At 37.1% G+C, this 19,004-nt stretch overlaps 1 long non-coding RNA gene across 1 annotated transcript; it reads right to left on the bottom strand.

The window, feature by feature from the left end:
- On the bottom strand, window positions 1–18,662 carry LOC114460779 (uncharacterized). The gene is made up of 3 exons (XR_003673731.1): window positions 18,558–18,662; window positions 9,726–9,827; window positions 1–61 (listed from the first exon to the last, which is right to left on the bottom strand). It is a non-coding gene; the product is annotated as an uncharacterized LOC114460779 (long non-coding RNA).
- Window positions 18,663–19,004: the final 342 nt, after the last annotated feature.

Below are 19,004 nucleotides of genomic sequence, written 5' to 3'. Positions count from 1 at the left end.
GTGGCTGAGCTTCATCGTCCTGAGAACGTTGAGATGTCACTTTGTTCTGGCTTCCAGAGTCCTGTAGAACAGTTAGAGATTAAACACAGAGAAGGAACCAAACAAACATTTGTGAATCAGTTGTTAAACCTCCAGCCCTAAACCAGCTCAATGTGGAAAAATGGACATTGGTGCGTTAGCGCCCCCTACAGAGTGAAGATAATTTAAAATGACACAAATATACTATTTTAACACACTTTTTCTAGGGCGTTTCACAGACAGGACTCAAAGTCACTGCAGATCATCTAGAGAAGTGGGACACCAAAAGAGATCCATGGATTTTTGTTAACTTTTATAGTGTTTGCAGGGCGGAGCCGTGAAGCCTAATTGTTTTTTTTGAATACACATAATGACTCCAAAAAACATACATTACAGAAAAATACACCAAACAAAATAAAATATAGAAATTTGTAAAAAAAATTAAACAAAAATAAAACAACAAACATTTATCATGCACATGTCCCATAGAATTAAACCAGGGAAATCACACACGCTTTTTATTAAATGATCTTTTTATGAATGTAGAAAGTGAGAAACTTCCTTTACTTCTTTTATCAATTAATTAATTGAAATCAAATTTTAAACTGTATTTAATTTACAGAATACCACACGAGATACTTGTTAAGCTTATTTTCTACAATGCTTGTCCAGCTTGAAAGAACATGGATGGAACACAAGTAAGACGTGAGATCACCTCAGCTTTTAAAAGTTTATTCAGTTTTGTTGTAGGTTTTGTAGCAGGTTGAAAACCTTAAAGAAAAGGATGAAAAAGAGAAAAAGGAAGAATGAGTTCTAATCAAATGTTTTTTAAAAGAATGAACCACCTGATCTTTTCCTATTTTAAATACTTTATTTATTAAATTAATTAATTTTCTGCTATTTAATGTTTTTAAATCAACCAACAATGTTTAACTATTTCTATTTGTAAAATGAAATCATGTGCTTTGGTGTACAAATTTTATCCATTTTAATTAAAGTCTAACTTTTTAACAATGTATTTTACCCATAAACTTATTTATTAATTTTAGTATTTATGTAAATGTATTTATCTGAAACTCTTAACCAATATTTATTATTCTTAACATGTCTGTGATTTTATTCTTCATTGTTTTAACCTAAATTACACTATGAAATCACTATATATATATATTATATAAATTGGATCAAATATTACCTTAAAGGGATAGTTCGCCTATTTAAGACATGACGTTGTATGCAATCCTCACCAGCACTACAGTGCATACACATTGTCTCACTCAGTGGTCACCTCCCTGGTCCGAGTTCTGGCCGTTTGAAGTTGGTCAAGAAAGTAGTCCCGGTTAGTTTCCGGGGCCACAAAACTGTGCGTTTTTAATAGAAAAAAAGATATGCGTTTGAAAGCTTGATTCATTTACATCACAAAACCGCCCACAAAAAAAATTCATACCTCCAGTTTTAATCGGCACTATTTTCTCTTCCGTTTCCATCTGCTTTAAGGTTATTTAATGAATAAAAAACATCAGAAAATCAGAGTGTTTTTTTTTATTAATATTATTAATATATTTTACATAATAAAGACTGTCAGTTGTTTTCAGGCTATTACAGTAACTGATAAATTATTCTACTTTTTATGATTTACAAATAAAAATTATTTAAAAACCATTTAACAATATTAATATGAGCAAAATGATGACAGACTTCTTCGATACATTAGAGGCGTCTCTTGCATCCACCCAAGCATCTTTGGTTAGCCTCAGGAACCGTGTGAAAGATGTGGAAGAAGCTAGCTCGGACTATGACCACCGCCTCACCGCTCTGGAACAAACGTGCACAAAGGTGCACGCAGAAAATGGTGCGCTTCGTCTGAAGCTGATCGATCTTGAGGCTCGCTCTAGGCGGCAGAATATCAAGATTGTGGGTCTCCCTGAAAAGATTGAGAATGGGCACCCAACTGAGTTTGTGACAGAGTTTGTTACGGGAGTCCTCGGTGCTGGCAATTTTCCAAAGCCCGTGGATGTGGATCGAACACACCACGGCCGCGCATAATGATTGCCCAGATTCATCATTTCCAGACGAGGGAGAGCATACTGCAGCTGGCCCGTCAACAGTTTCCCCTGAGTCACAACGGCGAGCCGATCCACATATTTCCAGATTATCCAGCAGAGGTGATGAAGGAGCGGCAGGCTTTTCATGGCGCTCGTAAAAAGCTCCGGGATGCCGGTGAGCGGACCGACTTCATTTATCCAGCACGGCTGCGGGTTACCCATGGTAACACTGAGAAGGTGTTTTCCTCACCACGGGAGGACTTTGCAGGAACTTTACATTGACCAGATATGGATTGGCACACATCATGGTATGTGACTTTTATTGTGCAATTATTCTGACGAGGACGTTTTTATGACCGTTTTTCTCTTTTGCATTGCTGGAATGAGAGCCACAAGAACTTAGTGTTAGAGCCGACCTGTAGCTCAAGACTTCATATGGTCTGGCAACCCCTGTATGATTATTTACGGTTATTGTTCTCACTTTGTTTGGGAAAGTGGGGCGGGGGGAGGGGGGCAATGTTCTTTAGGTTTGGTTTTATGTCTTGTTTTTATTATTAGTGTTTGTTTTTCTAGGGGTGCATGTTTACCTACTTTAATTATAAATGCATCCTAGTTCACCTCCTCTAGGTGGCGGTATCACCTTTACCAGTTGGAATGTTAGGGGAATGGGTCATGTACTCAAAAGTGCCAAGGTCTTCTCCCATTTAAAGTCACTGTCTGCTGATATTATTCTTCTACAGGAAACACATATAAGACCTGCCAAAGAAAAATGACTACGGTGTTCCTGGGTTAACCAAATTTTCCAGTCAGGCCCGGGGAGTTGCCATTTTGATTCGTAAAACTATTCCATTTAGACATATTTCTACTATCAGTGACCCAAATGGTAGATATATTTTGGTAAGAGGCTATATTTACTCATTTCACGTTACACTTTTGAATGTTTACGCTCCAAATTTTGATGATCCAGCCTTTTTCATTAAGATATTTAATAAACTGCCTAACTCCCCTGACACACACATTATTATTGGTGGAGACTTCAATTGTGTGCTAGAAAATTTTTTGGACAGGTCAGCCAATACAACCCAATTATCTGCATCCTCCACACTGTCAAATAATTTAATGTCTTCTATGAATCTGGTAGATATTTGGAGACTGCAGTATCCCACAAAAAGAGATTATTCTTTTTTTTCACCAAGACACAAATCATATTCTGGGATAAATTATTTTATATTGGACTCTAGTTTGATTTCTAATGTGATCTCTTCAACTTATATTTTAATCTCTGATCATTCTCCAACATCCTTGGTCCTTGACCTGAACCATAAGACACAATATTATAACTGGCGATTTCATCCCTCACTCCTTCTAAGTTTATGTCTGCCAAAATCTCTGAGTTTCTGGAAACTAATGACAATTCAATGACTCCACCCTATGGGAAACTTTTAAGGTAGTCAGCAGAGGTCATATTATCTCTTTTGAGACCTCTATGAGGAGGGAGGAGAAGAAGCGTCTTGCAGAGATAGAAAATGTACTTTTGCAGTTGGAAACTGCTTATCGATCCTCCCCCAGTCCCCCTACTCTACAAAATATTCTGAAATTGAAATATGAATATAATACTCTATTGTCTGATCAGGTGCGGGACCAGCTGCTTAAATTAAGGCAAAGACATTTTGAGCTTGTGGACAAGCCCCATAAACTTCTATCTAGGCAGTTAAGAGGCTTACAGGCCAGCAGAACTATTCATAAAATCAGGTCAAAAACAGGAGAAGTAGTTGTTGACCCAAAAGGCATTAATGATCGTTTTAAAGAGTATCACGAGCAACTCTATATGTCAAAAGCAATTGGGAATCTTTCTGACTGGTTTGGCGGTCGAGCTCTTCCTAAGTTAAGTAAGATTGCACAAGATGCTTTAAATTTAAATATCTCAACTCAGGAAATTTTGGATGGCATAAAATCTTTTCCTAATGGTAAGACTGCAGGACCGGTCGGCTTCAGCATTGAACTATATAAAAAGTACTCTGAAAAGTTGGCTCCCCTCCTTTTGAGAATGTTTACACACTCATTTGAAACTTGTAAATGTCCTCGCACTTTGTATGAGGCCAATATTTCACTGATACCGATGGAGTTCAGGGATGAGACTGAGCATAAACATGAGAGAGGCAGTAAAATGGCCGCCCACTATCAGGCCTAGGGAGGATCCTGTTCCCGTTGATAAGCCAACAGGTGCGAGTCCTCCCTGGAACACTCTGGGAGCTAAGCCTAAGAAAAAGTCATATCCACTTCAAAGGCTAACGGGCCGAGCAAAGCGCCATGATATCACTAATGAGAAGGACTGGCCTGCACTGGCTTCGCAGACTGCAGCCTCAACATCAACTCCCTTGTCTGCCCAGGCACAAAAGTGGACATCTGCTAAAGGCAGGAGTATCACCAAGTCACAAACCCAGTTTCATGTAGAACTGGGTAATCGATTCGCCCCACTGCTGAATGACCTAGGATCTGGCTCTAATGAGGTCAACACACAACCTTCTGGAACTGCGAAGACTGAAAGTGCTTCAGGAAAACAAAAGCGACAGGGTAGGCCAAAGCAACAACCTCACACACTGATAGTGGGAGACGTTTCTGTTAAAGATGCTCAGAAGATGTTTAGCAGCAACGTGAAAGTGATCTGCTTACCTAATGACACAGTATCAGACCTGGCTGACAAAATCTTGCATATCATTGCAGATTACCCACATTTGAAAAATGTTGTGATTCATTTTGGGTTAAATGATTTAGCCAAGGAGGAGTCTGAGGTGTTAAAGCAGGATTTCACCCATCTGCTAAAAACTGTGAGCTGTATACAGCCTAAAGTGTTCATCAGTGGCCCGATACCTCCAGTCCGCAAAGGAGATCTGAAATTCTCAAGGATTTACTCTTTGAATAAATTTCTGTCTTCGGCTTGTGCTGCCCTTTCACTAAATTTTATAGAAAATTTTCCTATTTTTTGGGAACGTCGTCATCTTTTTAGAGCAGATGGACTGTGTCTAAACAAGGCTGGAGTAAAACTCTTCACATCCAACTTGTTTTACTTCACCAGTCACACTGCTATCAGTTCTGATAAAGACAGAGGACAACATGTACCATCGGAGAACAAAACAACAAGGAAAGAACACGGAGTCAATGAGCTTCCAGCAAGAAATAAAAATCGCCAAAATGAAGAGGTCAGCCCAACCCCCGCATCTCAGGACCCACCTGCTTCACCCCAAAATTCACCTACTTCCACCTCATCCAGCTTCTCTCCTACCCCTGCCTTCTTGGATTTAACTGCCCAGATGAACGAGCTGGTTCTGGCTGGCACAAGACTGACACCCCACCCTTTACCCCACCATGGTCAATCTGCACCACCCATCCCTCCTCGACGATACCAGGCTCAGGATCACTCTTCTCCTCAGGCCAGCTGTGTTCATCTTAGAGCGACACAGGTCTGATGTGTGCTGGGTCCGGACTGCAATAGCTCTATTTTTAGGAACAACCAGAAAAAGTCAGGGCCCTATGGAGTTAATGCAGCTTCTTTAATTCCTGTGGTGACAGGTAACACAGGTAAAATTGTGAAATTAAAGAAAAGCAAAAAGCTTTATAGAGATAAAAATTTGACTCCTATAACATGTCATCCAAAAAGTCCACCAGTGTCTCCAGTAAAGTCTTTAAAATTAGCTCTTCTTAATGTTAGATCTCTTGTTAACAAGTCACTAATAATTAATGATTTTATTTTGACACATCACTTGGACTTTTTATTTCTTAATGAAACATGGTTGAATGATGGTATCAGTAATACTATTCTCAATGAAAGTGCACCACAAGACTTTATTTATTTAAATAAGTGTCGTACTTGCAGGAAAGGTGGTGGAGTTGCTGCCATTTTTAAATCAATATTTCAGTGCAAAGAAATAACATTTGGTGATTTTATCTCCTTTGAATATATGTCATTCTTACTGAAGGGTGATTCAAGAGTTCTGTTTTTAGTCGTTTATAGACCCCCAAAATATTCTGGAGAATTCATGGATGAGTTTGCTGAACTGCTGTCAGTTGTATGCACTGAATACAACTTTTTAATAATAACAGGTGACTTAAATATTCATGTAGACAATAACATGGACAATACTGCCAAAGAACTGTATGCTTTAATGGATACTTTTGGTCTTACACAACATGTGACTGGTCCGACACACACTCAAGGTCACACTTTGGATCTGGTTATCTCTAAAGGTGTTGATATCTCTGCTGTTGATGTAAGAGACTTAGCTCTATCTGATCATTTCTGTGTCTTTTTTGACCTAGAGACTGTAACATCTGTTCCTCCTAGTTATGTGTGTTTAAAGAAAAGGTACATAAATGAGAACACAAGTGCACAGTTTATGGAAGCCATAGCAATGACACCAACATTGAGTGCTGAGACAGTTGATGATCTTCTGGATGAGTATAATAGAAACGTCTGTAATGTCATAGATGTAGTGGCTCCAATCAAAACTAAGAGAAAACCAAACACACAGAAAACACCTTGGAGGAGGACTGAGATAATGCAGAATTTGAAATCTGACTGTAGAAGAGCTGAGCGTAAATGGAGATCAACAAAACTCCAAATTCATCTAGAACTGTACAAAATAAGTCTGCGAAAATTCAATGATGGCTTGTTCAAAGCAAGGCAGCAATACTTTCTGAAATTATTGCCAAAATGTCAACAACTCTCGCACGTTGTTTTCTGTAATTGAAAAGCTCACAACCCCCCCAGATCAGATAGCCCCTGAATTACTGTCAGCTGGAAAATGCAATGAATTTGCTGTATATTTCAATGAAAAAATACAATCAATAAGGTCAAACATCAGAACAAACCAGCAAAATCACAAAAAGCTTGAACAGCTTCAACCACTGAGGGATGAGTCAACTACAATGTTAGAGTTTATTACAGTGAACCCAAAAACAATAGAGGAGACTGTTCAGCAGCTGAATCCATCAACGTGTTGCCTTGACACAATACCCTCAAACTTCTTTAAAACTGTTGTAAAGTCAATTGTCACTGATTTGTGTCAGATCATTAACTGCTCATTCCAATCAGGCACCGTACCAAAATCCCTGAAAGTAGCTGCTGTGAAACCGGTGTTAAAAAAGAGAACACTGGATGCCTCTATACTGGCTAACTATAGACCAATCAGCAACCTTCCATTCATGGCCAAGATCATTGAGAAGGTGGTCTTCAACCAACTGAGTCAATTCTTAACATTCAACAAAATATTTGATAAATTTCAGTCAGGTTTTCGTTCTCATCACAGCACTGAAACTGCTCTTATCAAAGTGATCAATGACATAAGGTTGAACACTGATTCAGGAAAAGTATCTGTTCTCATTCTGTTGGATCTAAGTGCTGCATTTGACACTGTAGATCATACAATTTTGTTGCACAGATTGCAAACATGGGTTGGACTAAATGGAAAAGTAATGCAATGGTTTAAGTCATACTTGGAGGAGCGAAGCTATTTTGTAAGCATTGGAAACTTTGAATCTGACAGATTACCAATGTCCTGTGGGGTTCCTCAGGGATCTGTTCTTGGACCCCTTCTGTTTAACCTTTACATGCTTCCTTTAGGACAAATTTTACAGAACTGTAAGGTTGATTATCAGAGCTATGCAGATGACACACAACTATATCTATCACTGAACCCAGATGACCATGGTCCCATTGAGGTGTTGTGTGACTGTTTAGAAAAAATAAACTGCTGGATGAGTGAAAACTTCCTTCAACTAAACCATGACAAGACAGAGGTGATTGTCTTTGGTAACAAGGAAAAGAGGACTGCTGTCAGCAATTATCTTGAGTCTCGATCTTTAAAAGCTAAAGACCAAGTCAAAAACCTTGGTGTTCTGATTGACTCAGATCTTACATTCAGCAGTCAGATCAAATCTATCACAAAAACAGCCTTCTACCACCTAAAGAACATCTCCAGAGTGAAAGGTTTAATGGCTCAGAAAGATCAGGAGAAACTGGTCCATGCTTTTATCTCCAGCAGACTGGACTATTGTAATGGTCTTCTGACAGGAATCCCCCAAAAGAGCATCAAACAGCTACAGCTGGTTCAGAACGCTGCAGCTCGGGTCTTAACCAGAACAAAGAGGTCAGAGCACATTACTCCAGTTTTAAAGTCTTTACACTGGCTCCCAGTCAGCCTCAGAATAGACTTTAAAGTTCTGCTGCTGGTGTATAAATCTGTGAATGGGTTTGGTCCAGAATACATCAGTGACATGTTAGTCAGGTATGAACCCAGCAGGTCTCTCAGATCTATGGACACAGGTCAGATAGTGGAGACCAGAGCTCACAGTAAACATGGTGATGCTGCTTTTAGTTGTTATGCTGCAAAGAAGTGGAACAAACTGCCAGCGGAGCTGAAGTCAGCATCCAATGTGAACATTTTTAAATCAAAGTTAAAGGCACTTTTTTTCTCTACTGCATATGATTGAGAGAGAGATTTTTTGTCATGTTGTTGATGTAATGATGATTTTACTGATTATTTTAATTGATTTTACTGATGATTTTAAATGTTCTTATTGATTTTACTTATGATTTTAAATGTTCTTATTGACTTTAAACAATTGAATGTTTTATCATGTAAAGCACATTGAGTTGCCTTGAGTATGAAATGCGCTATATAAATAAATTTGCCTTGCCTTGCCTTTGCTTAGATGCGGAAAAGGCATTTGACCAATTGGAGTGGCGATACATGTTGAGAGCTTTGGAGGAGTTTGGGTTTGGCAATCGGTTTATCTCTTGGAATCCATTGTTATACGCCCAGCCCTCTTCTTACATTTTAACTAATCAAGAAACGTCGGCCCCCTTTCTGTTACACCGTGGTACACGGCAGGGCTGTCCACTCAGCCACTTGTTGTTTGCAATTGCAATTGAACCTCTTGCCATCAGTATTAGACACCACACTCTTCTTAGACCCATTCACCTGGGGAATATAAACCATCACCTTTCTTTATACACGGACGACGTTGTAATTTCCCTCTCACAGCCTGAACAGTCCATCCCTGTTCTACTTGACCTCATAAAATCTTTTGGCAAGGTCTCAAAATACACGATTAATTGGCAACCTGTCTAACTGATGACCTCCTTCTGATTGTGTTGCTAGTTGCTGCTTGTAACTGTAGCTGTTCCTTTGATGTCTAAATAAACTCTGCACTATGAGCTCAGAAATAAGTCTTTTCACAATAAGAGTCAGACTAGTGTTGTGTATGAGACAAGCTCAGTTAAAGGCAGTAACAGAGGCTAACGCTGCTAAAAAGTCAGATCAGTGATGTCACACACAGTGAGAACAAGTTGATCTGAACTGGTTCTAGAGCCACAAATAGAAACAATAAAGTCTAACAACAACATGTGATTCTTGGAGGATCTTCTTATTCACACACTGCATTATTAAAGAATATGTGTAAAAGCTGACATTTCTTATCAGGGCTCATCATGTTATGGCTGATCTGTTGTTGTACTTCCTGACTGTGTCATTGAGCAGTTGGAGGTCACATGTTCCACCAGAAGTCCAGCTGATGTTCAGCTTTAAAGGTGTCCTTCACTGGTTCCACATTCACTGGTTTTGTTCACATTTGCTGAAAGACTTTATTCCACTAATTTCTCACCTTTTCTGAGGAGTCCATGTTTGCTGTCACAGCTGAGAGATTCCACAATCCTCCTTCAGATGCCTCCATTCACCTGTAACATCAGCATGGACTCAGCTCCACCTGAAGGATGGAAGAGACGGAATAAAAACCGATAAAAATAAAATCCACTGTTAAATGCAGAAAGTGACATAATGTGAATGAAACGCTGTCATCGTGAGACAAAGGGAAATGTTTCAGGGGACCGTTCATTTGGTGCACCCCAGCACCCCTCCTGGTCCTGAGCTAAACAACATGTTGAAGCGTCCACCTGAAACACGTCTAAACTACCAAAATATTGAGCAGACCAGTTCCCACGTAACGTTTGTGTGTCTGTGAAGCTACGGCCATTTCTGGTGAAGAGCTGCAGTTGTTCTGTTGTTGTGGACGAGACCAACGATGACAGGGATTGTAGAGTCTGAAACATCATAGGTTCATGATAACTTGATAGCTTCTAATACTGTACAATAGTCTGCCCTCTAGTGGTGAAATAACTGATGCATTTGTTTTTGTTTACTCATTATAGTCTGGAATGATGTCATCAGGATGATTTAAATTAGTTTAAATGAAGTTGATCAAAACTTAATCAATAAACCTGATCAGATTCAGTAAACCATTGATCACTGAGGGGAAATATGGTGATATTAATGACATATTTAATTAAAAAGAAACAGTTTTTGTTTAAATATATTTGTAATATATTTTCTAAATAAACGAAATTTTAAAAAAATGTGAAAAACACGGAATTTGGAAAAAAAAAGATTTTACAGTAGCTAATGACCTTAGTTCCTCTTCAGTTTTAGATGGAAATGGTTCATCATTCAGTTATTAATCAGTTTATAACATGTCCATTTATTAGTGTTTTTATGACAATTTGGATAAAAATAAAGAATAATGGAGTGATCAAAAATTAAATAAAACAATACAAAATTACTGGATTACTAAGTTTCTCATGAGAATGCAAAATAAATACATGATACACAAAAAATGTCCACTTAAAAAACTAATAAAAACTGATACATTTATTCCTGATTTTAAAGTGTAAAGCAATTTTTAACAATTTGTTATAATCACCTTTTTCATGTCTTGTGAAGAGGTTTTTTCTATCTATGAACAACAAACTACGAATAATAGTTGTTATAAATAAAATGTGTTTCTGCTGAATCATTTGTGTGAATAAAACAAAAGACAACATATACCTGAACTTATTGATAAAAGTCAGGTCAGGGTTCCCCACCACAGATCCTGGATCAATACCAGGCCGTAGACCATTTTGTATGACACCGTCCACTTGTAGAACCCCAGGTCCTCTCAAAAACAACAGGCATGAATTATGAATGTACCAAAAGGACAATTCTGGGCAGTAACCGAGACACCAAAATAAACTATTATGCTGATTATTAGTCCCATTGCATTTATGGCCCTGAATGTGTACTAACCTCAAACAGATTTAAACATTGCAATTGTATAAATTAATATCAATGCCTCAAAGAATAAAATAATCAAAAATATTAACTTTTTCATTTAGCATTGGCATTCCAACAATGCAAAATATAAAATAAAAATGAAATGTTTAAGGTGACCCTACTCATACAATAAAGGGGCAGTATTATAAAAATAAATCACTTAATGATTTTTCTAGAGTGATATATATTCCTATACAGTAGCTTCATTCAGAGGTTGAAAAAGTTCTGTTCCCTCTCTCCCTTGTTATTCTACATTTTATTAAAAAAAAAAAGTCAGTTCCAAATGGGTGGAAACTCCTCCTCCTGACAATCCTGGCTCCTCCTACCCTATAAAAATGGGAGCTCCTCCCTTTCAAACTATCTCACAGGTAAAACAGCGGTTTAATAGAATATACATTATACTTTGTCATATACTGTATGTAAAGCTACAGACACTAATTGTGTTCTGTGTATTTGAGGAGCAGTGGGCAGCCACGCTGTAGCACCCAGGGAGCTGTTAGGGTTAATATAAGGGACTGATCAACATCCCACAGTGATGGACCGAGGGAGATTAGAACTAGGGATGTAACGATTAATCGGAAGGCAGTTAAAAATTGATTCATAGGTATCACGGTTGATATCGATTTTCTGAAAATTGAATCGCAGTACTTTTTTTAACCAGCAGAGGGCAAGTGTACAAGTGTAGGCGGCGGGCGGAGTCTGCTAATACTTTCTTTCTAGCTGCCTTCTACTCTTAAATATGTTAATAAATGATTCATTGCCCCTTTAGCACCGAAAGAATATCTGTAATATTACTTGAATATCTGTAAAAGTCACGTTTTTCTATTAGCTCTGTCTGCTAGCATAGCTTCTCTTCTTCACTGCAAGAATTTCTGCATGCCAACCGACCACTGTGTTACCAGCGCCCTCTGCTGGTCCAAACAAATATGACGTAAATCAGTGTAATCACGGTTTTTTTTTTTAAAGTCCAATTGTTAAGGCACAAAATACATTTTCAGTTGCACTTTTAAAAAGAAAAAGAACTATTATGCAGTTTTGCATTGTTTATTATAGAACCAGAATTTAAATTAATAGGCTTCATTTTCATTTCTATTATTCCTTTATTTATTTCATTCAAGATTTATTTTTAGTTAAATTGCATTGTTTTGAATAGTGTATCAAGGGATTCTTTTGACAATGAAATATAAAAGGAAAATAATACAGTATTTTCTAGTTTTTTCCCAAAAAAAAAAATTGTCTACATTCCCATTTTGTAAAAGAAATCGTGAGAGAATCGTATCGTGAACCCAGTATCGTGAATCGAATCGTATCGGGAGTTGAGTGAATCGTTACATCCCTAATTAGAACCAATGAGACTACCATTACAAGCCTGCTCCCTTAACCACTAGTCCCTTTATCCACAGATAATATATTTATGTTCAGTATATACATTATCCAGTACATTGCTAATGTAAAGCACAGTGTGAGAGCTCACAATTAGTTTCATTTTTTAGTACCCGTTAAACTGCCTTGTATCGCCTTAGACATGATCTGACGTGTTTGTGACCCAAAGCGACGCAGCGGTTGGACAAAACAAATGATTATCACTTTAAATGGACTATTCGTGTAGTTGGAAGAGGAGAGGATGACAAGAAAGTGACTTAGCAGCTTAACACTCTTTTCAGAGGGCCAAAACTCTTGAAAACAGGTGAGTTTGGGAAAATAAACGATGTTGTTGAGGTTCTTAGAACAAATGGAGATGTGAGAAAAATAGCATGACACTGGACCTTTAAATAATATTATTCAGACCTATAACTAGGGCTGTCTAACGCTTGATCGGTGCGCCTGGGCGACTTGTAGCGTCCCCTTGGTGCCCTTGGCAAGGCAAGGCAAATTTTATTTGTATAGCGCATTTCATACACAAGGCAACTCAATGTGCTTTACATGATAAAATATTCAATTGTTTAAAATCAATAAGAACATTTAAAGTCATCAGGAAATTTTTTTAAAATCATCAGTAAAATCTATTAAAATCATCAGTAAAATCAATTAAAATCATCAAAAAACACATGACATCAACAACACGACCATGAAACATGAAAATCTCTCTCAATCATATGCAGTAAAGAAAAAAAAGTGCCTTTAACTTTGATTTAAAAATGTTCACATTAGATGCTGACTTCAGCTCTTCTGGCAGTTTGTTCCACTTCTTTGCAGCATAACAACTAAACGCAGCATCACCATGTTTACTGTGAGCTCTGGGCTCCACTATGACCTGTGTCCATAGATCTGAGAGACCTGCTGGGTTCATACCTGACTAACATGTCACTGATGTATTCAGTGTAAAGACTTTAAAACTGGAGTAATGTGCTCTGACCTCTTTGTTCTGGTTAAGACCCAAGCTGCAGCTTTCTGAACCAGCTGTAGCTGTTTGATGCTCTTTTGGGGGATTCCTGTCAGAAAACCATTACAATAGTCCAGTCTGCTGGAGATAAAAGCATGGACCAGTTTCTCCTGATCTTTCTGAGTCATTAAACCTTTCACTCTGGAGATGTTCTTTAGGTGGTAGAAGGCTGTATGTAGGGTGGTATACCAGTTGTGTCCCTAAATCCTTTAGTGACGCAGTTTCCTCACCTGCTGCGAGGAATTCACTAAGAATGCAGCAATGATTAGTGCACATGCAGAAGTGATGGAGACCGCCCTATTCAAATTAGCGTTTCGCTCGTTCAATGTGGAGACGCGAGTGCAAAGAAGCACACAATTACATTTGAGTTAAATTGGAGGCAGATGGACTTCTCTGTCTACTGCACAAACATTTTATAATGTAGAAAACTAAAAAAACAAATAACCATCTTCCTGTAACTTAACTCTGATCAGTCCATGAAAAACAGGCAGATTTGGACAAGGCCTGGGCCGAAAATCGATAAATCAATTAACCGGAAGATAAATAAAATTAACTCGATGAGTATTCCGGCCTCGGTATATTGCCATATTCATACGTATTTGGTGGCGCTCCTGTTGGCTGCGGGTGCAGAAACTAGCATGAGCAACAAACATAAAACAGCAGTCAGTTCTAATAATGTATCAGTGAACTTGCAGCGTAATTACTCTAAAATAGTATACAACCGCCAGGTAGTGTTATGGTAGTTACTGAAAAAAACTAACTAATTACTGTTACTACTTACTTCATTCACAAAGTAACTCAGATACTATTTTGATTACTTACACCAAAAAGTAATGCGTTACTGGAAAAATTCACTTTTGAGTTACTTAGAATTAAAGAATGTACTATTTATTTTGGGTCATTTGTGTCCATACAGCTTCATATCAGTGCTGTAATAATATAATAATCCACTGTTGATCAACTGCTATAAAACTACCATAAAAAATGTGCATATAAAGCACAAAACAGCTGCTCCAAAATTAAAACTAATTTTTCAGCCTTAGCACAGTAATGTAAAGTGAGCTGTGCATATTCCAGATGCACATTCTGCTGTTGAAAATGCTTATAAAAAAATGTGGAAAAACAAATTCACAGCATTTTTCTCAGCTACACAATGCTAAACATATCAGGCTAACAAGCTGCTGTTAGCAGTGACTCAGCAGCAGTGACAGACTGCTTATTTACAACATACCGTGCAATAGTTTGGCTGATCTGTCCCTGGATAACAGTCACAGTCCGTTAAAATCCAGCCACAGCGTTAGCTTAGCTTCACCTTTTGGAGACAAAAATAATACGCGTATTTCCACTCTGAGAAGCATGTCCTCCTCTCGCATTGACTCGCCATGATTGCCGCACGTGATGTAAACAGAAACACGCTGACAATGCTTCTTCTTCTACTGTTTTACCGTGTTTGGCACGGCGTCCCGCAAAAATATGTAGCGCCACTGTAAACAGGAAGTACACTGCAGGAGAGTAAAGGTTACAGACCCCTGACCAGGGGAAGAGGGTTAGGAGACCCCACTATCAGAGCTGGACCCTCTGAATTTAATTCATGGGTGAAACAATGCAGATGCTAAGTTGGTTATGCTACTGTTAACTTGGGATTGACCGATTTTTAGGGCCGATAATGATTTTTCCCCTCTCAGCCTTACCCGATGACTGATACAGACTGCTGATTTTCTTGAGCCGATACTACTTTTGCTCCCTCAATTTACATCATAAAAATTACACAATGATGATAACAAATGGTACAAGTCTCAATTTAAAAAAAAAGGAACATTCATTGAAATTAACAAAGGTGAGGTAGAACGACACCAAGTAAAAAATATTTAACAAATAATAAAAACAGGTGATGTAGAAGAAGAACAAATAAAAAATAGAGTGAGTTATCTCATGAAATATTATGAAAGAACTGTTTGTCCTTGTCCTGAAAATAGCTTTGACAAAAGTTGGCCTGACTGAAGATGCATTTTATTAACAGGATTATTGAGTATAAAGATATAATTATAGTATCAAACACAAAAAGAAACCATGAATAATAGTCCATTCCAACACAACCCCACAGAGGAAAATAACGTGATGTCAGATGTGCATTAAGCAACAAACTGTCTAAGTTTCTGTTCTAAACTACATCAACATTAACATTAGGAATAAATATTCAAACAAGTCATAAACTGCTTCTCAAAGTTAAAAACTACTCAGCACAGCACTGAGAGAGAAGCAGAGAAAGAGGGAAAGAACACAACACGTGAACCCACGGAACAACAGTTAAAAGATGCTTTGAAAGTTTAAAACTTGCCGTTGGGATTGAATAACTTGTGTTGAAAAATATGAAAAAACAATTGTCATAAAATACAATAAAAGCTCAAATGTTATATAAAATATACCTGCACATTTTTTTTCAGTCTATCTCCATTTATTAAAAGTGTTTTGGCATTATATTAACGTTTTAAACTTTTTCTTTTTTAACCCACGCTTTTCACAGAGACAGTATTTCATTGACGGTCCCTAAATTCTAACAACATGTAGGGCTCTATGAAATCAGTTTTATTTTTTCCAAATTCCGTTTTTTTCACTTTAATTTTTTAAATTCCGTTTTTTAGAATTATTCATCATTTTTTAAGGAAAATATTAGTTTTTAACTCCTGTGAGGAAACAAAATAAATAATAATAAATAAAAAACTCATAATTAAACAAAAATGTAAGTCAAAAATAAAGTACATACAATTAAAAAGTAGATATAAGTTGTAGTGTCAGTGTCAGTTCTGATCAACTTAGTTTAAATTAACCTAATTTAAATGATCCTATCTTCTGTGTAATGTGGAATTTGATGTTGACAAGATGTTGCACTTTGATACTTTTGTCCCTCATAGTCAGGACTAAGTAACACCATGCAATACACTGAAGTTAAAAAAACTAAAGAAAACAAAACATCTTTTTTAGGAAAACAACAATGTTCTGGCTAATAAGCCATGCACTCTCTAAATAGAAAAAAAACATTACATTTAATATATATATAAATTATGAACTTTGTTTTCATTAGTTCATTTTTTATTAATTTATTATATCAACATGAATTTTACTGTAGCTCTGATGAGATGATGTTAGAATGTAACATTCTAATTATGTTGCTCCAATGGACTTTTATTTTGTAAACTGGAAGTTCCCACTGAAACAGGTGTACTTGAGGTAGCTAGCTGACTGTGAATGTGTAACTACGCGACACGGACAAAAAGCTGGAATAAAATAACTAAATTACAGTACAGACTGAGTTATTCTTAGTTAACCAGACATAACAGTTCCAACACTGAGCAGGTGAAGATGATTAAAGCTGATCATGTTTTCACGGAGCGCCGCTGCACTACACGAAGCACGTGCAGAGCTTCACAGGCACAGCAAAGTTAAACGAGCACTAGAGGTTCTGTAGTTAGTAGTCAGTGATGATTTACGTTGTTTTAGAGGTTGTTTGTGGTGGTTTAAGATGAGTTTAATGCAGCCAGGACAGGAGGAGAGAGGGTGGTGCACCTAAGTTCATAGCGGAGCCTTCAGCATGTTCCTCACTGAACCATGACAGAGTGGGCGGGGCGCATTTAAGTGAAGCTACCGCTGGTATGGAGAGTGGATAGTGCCACTGCTAACCTACCACAGGAGACAGTCGTGTTAAATCAACGTCTGAATTGGATGACGTTACTACGCTGTCGCCATGGCTGACGTGTTTGTAAGGAACCTATTTACACTAAGTTAGGAATTGTTTTATTTATTTATCATTTTGTCGTGTGTTGTCATGTTTTTATTTACATATTCATTTAGTGATGAGCCTTAGGATTTATTATTTTTTAATGAAAAGATGTACGTTGGTTAAAAAGATATAAAAACAGTGGAGCTACGCTGTGTAAAAACAATAATAATCCTGATATAAAATGTCTCACTGCTACAGACTAAGTCTGCAACTAACCACTATTTTAATAGTCGACTAGTTATTGATTATTGAAACGATTAATCGACTAATCAGATGACAAATCATACATTTATTTGTTCTATAACGCCACAATCTTTTAAATTTAGCTTGGGATAAATTACGACAAATAAAAACAATAAATAAAACAATTCCCAACTTAGTGTAAACAGGTTCCTCACAAACACACCAAAAAAACTGAATATGTCATATGCTTCAGTAATAACATTTACACATTAAAAAGTTTGTGCATATGATTCATTCCATTCATTTTATTGTATATTATTTTTTGTTATTAATAATGAAATTATTTTCTAAAAAATACATAAAAAGCAAAAATAACAACATTAGTGTTTTTACTGTTTAATTTAAACCACTGCTGCTGAATCTAGTTTAGTTTATATCTAATGAATGACATAAAGTTATGGTTGATAATTATTTCTGATTACTATTAATAAACCAGATCAAGCTGATGATTTCATCATTCAGGATATTTAGGTTTAATAATCACGGGACGAGAACAGACTGAACAAGCTGGTGTCTATCAAACCACGCTAACAGAATTCAGTCACCAGTTAAACACAGTCACACTCAAACTATAACACCGGCTAGCTAGCGAGCTAAAGGCTAACCACGTAGCCTCGCTGTTTCTAACCCATATTTAACTGTGAATAATAAGATGATCTGCTCCAGCTGTGTATGATAAACTACAGGAACTTTAGCAATGACTGTATCTTCATCATCACTAAGTCTATAAACAATAACATGATGAACACAGACAGGATGCTAACGTTAGCATCCTGTCTGTGTTCATGAAACCTCCACATCAGCCTAAATGCACTTTAAAACCATCAGAGGCTTTCAGTAAAACCATTAAAATAGTGTTTTTACTCTAAAACCATCAGTAAAACCATTAAAATAGTGTTTTTACTCTAAAACCATCAGTTAAACCATTAAAGTAGTGTTTTTACCTTCAGTCCTGACGGAAGGTGAACTTTAATCCGCTTCGGTGCTCAAGAAGTGACGTCTCCGTGTTCACAGATAGTAAAAGATGGAGGAGGAGGAAACACGATCGGTTCAACGCATGCGCGGAGTCTACGTCACTTCCTACACTTGTAAAAAAAACAAACAAAAAAAAACAACTAATAATATTCTGCCGTGATATTTTAAATGTAAACGACCGTAAGACATTTAAAAAATATTGTTATAATATATATGTAAATGTTTTACTGTTTTGTGGTGTGTTTAATTGTTAATTACAAAAAACATAGAAAAACCTTAATTTAGACGTTCACACTCGTAACATGCTTGTCAAGATGGATTCATCCATGTACCAGCAGCAAATAACACGTTAAGAAAATACTTATAGATACTAAAATAATATGATTATACTAATAGAAAATAATAATAATAATAAT

This window comes from Gouania willdenowi, unplaced genomic scaffold (assembly GCF_900634775.1).
Source record: "Gouania willdenowi unplaced genomic scaffold, fGouWil2.1 scaffold_63_arrow_ctg1, whole genome shotgun sequence".
Lineage (NCBI taxonomy): Eukaryota > Metazoa > Chordata > Actinopteri > Blenniiformes > Gobiesocidae > Gouania > Gouania willdenowi.
Note: the sequence above shows the minus strand (reverse complement) of the source record. Positions and strands in the feature narration are given on the sequence as shown.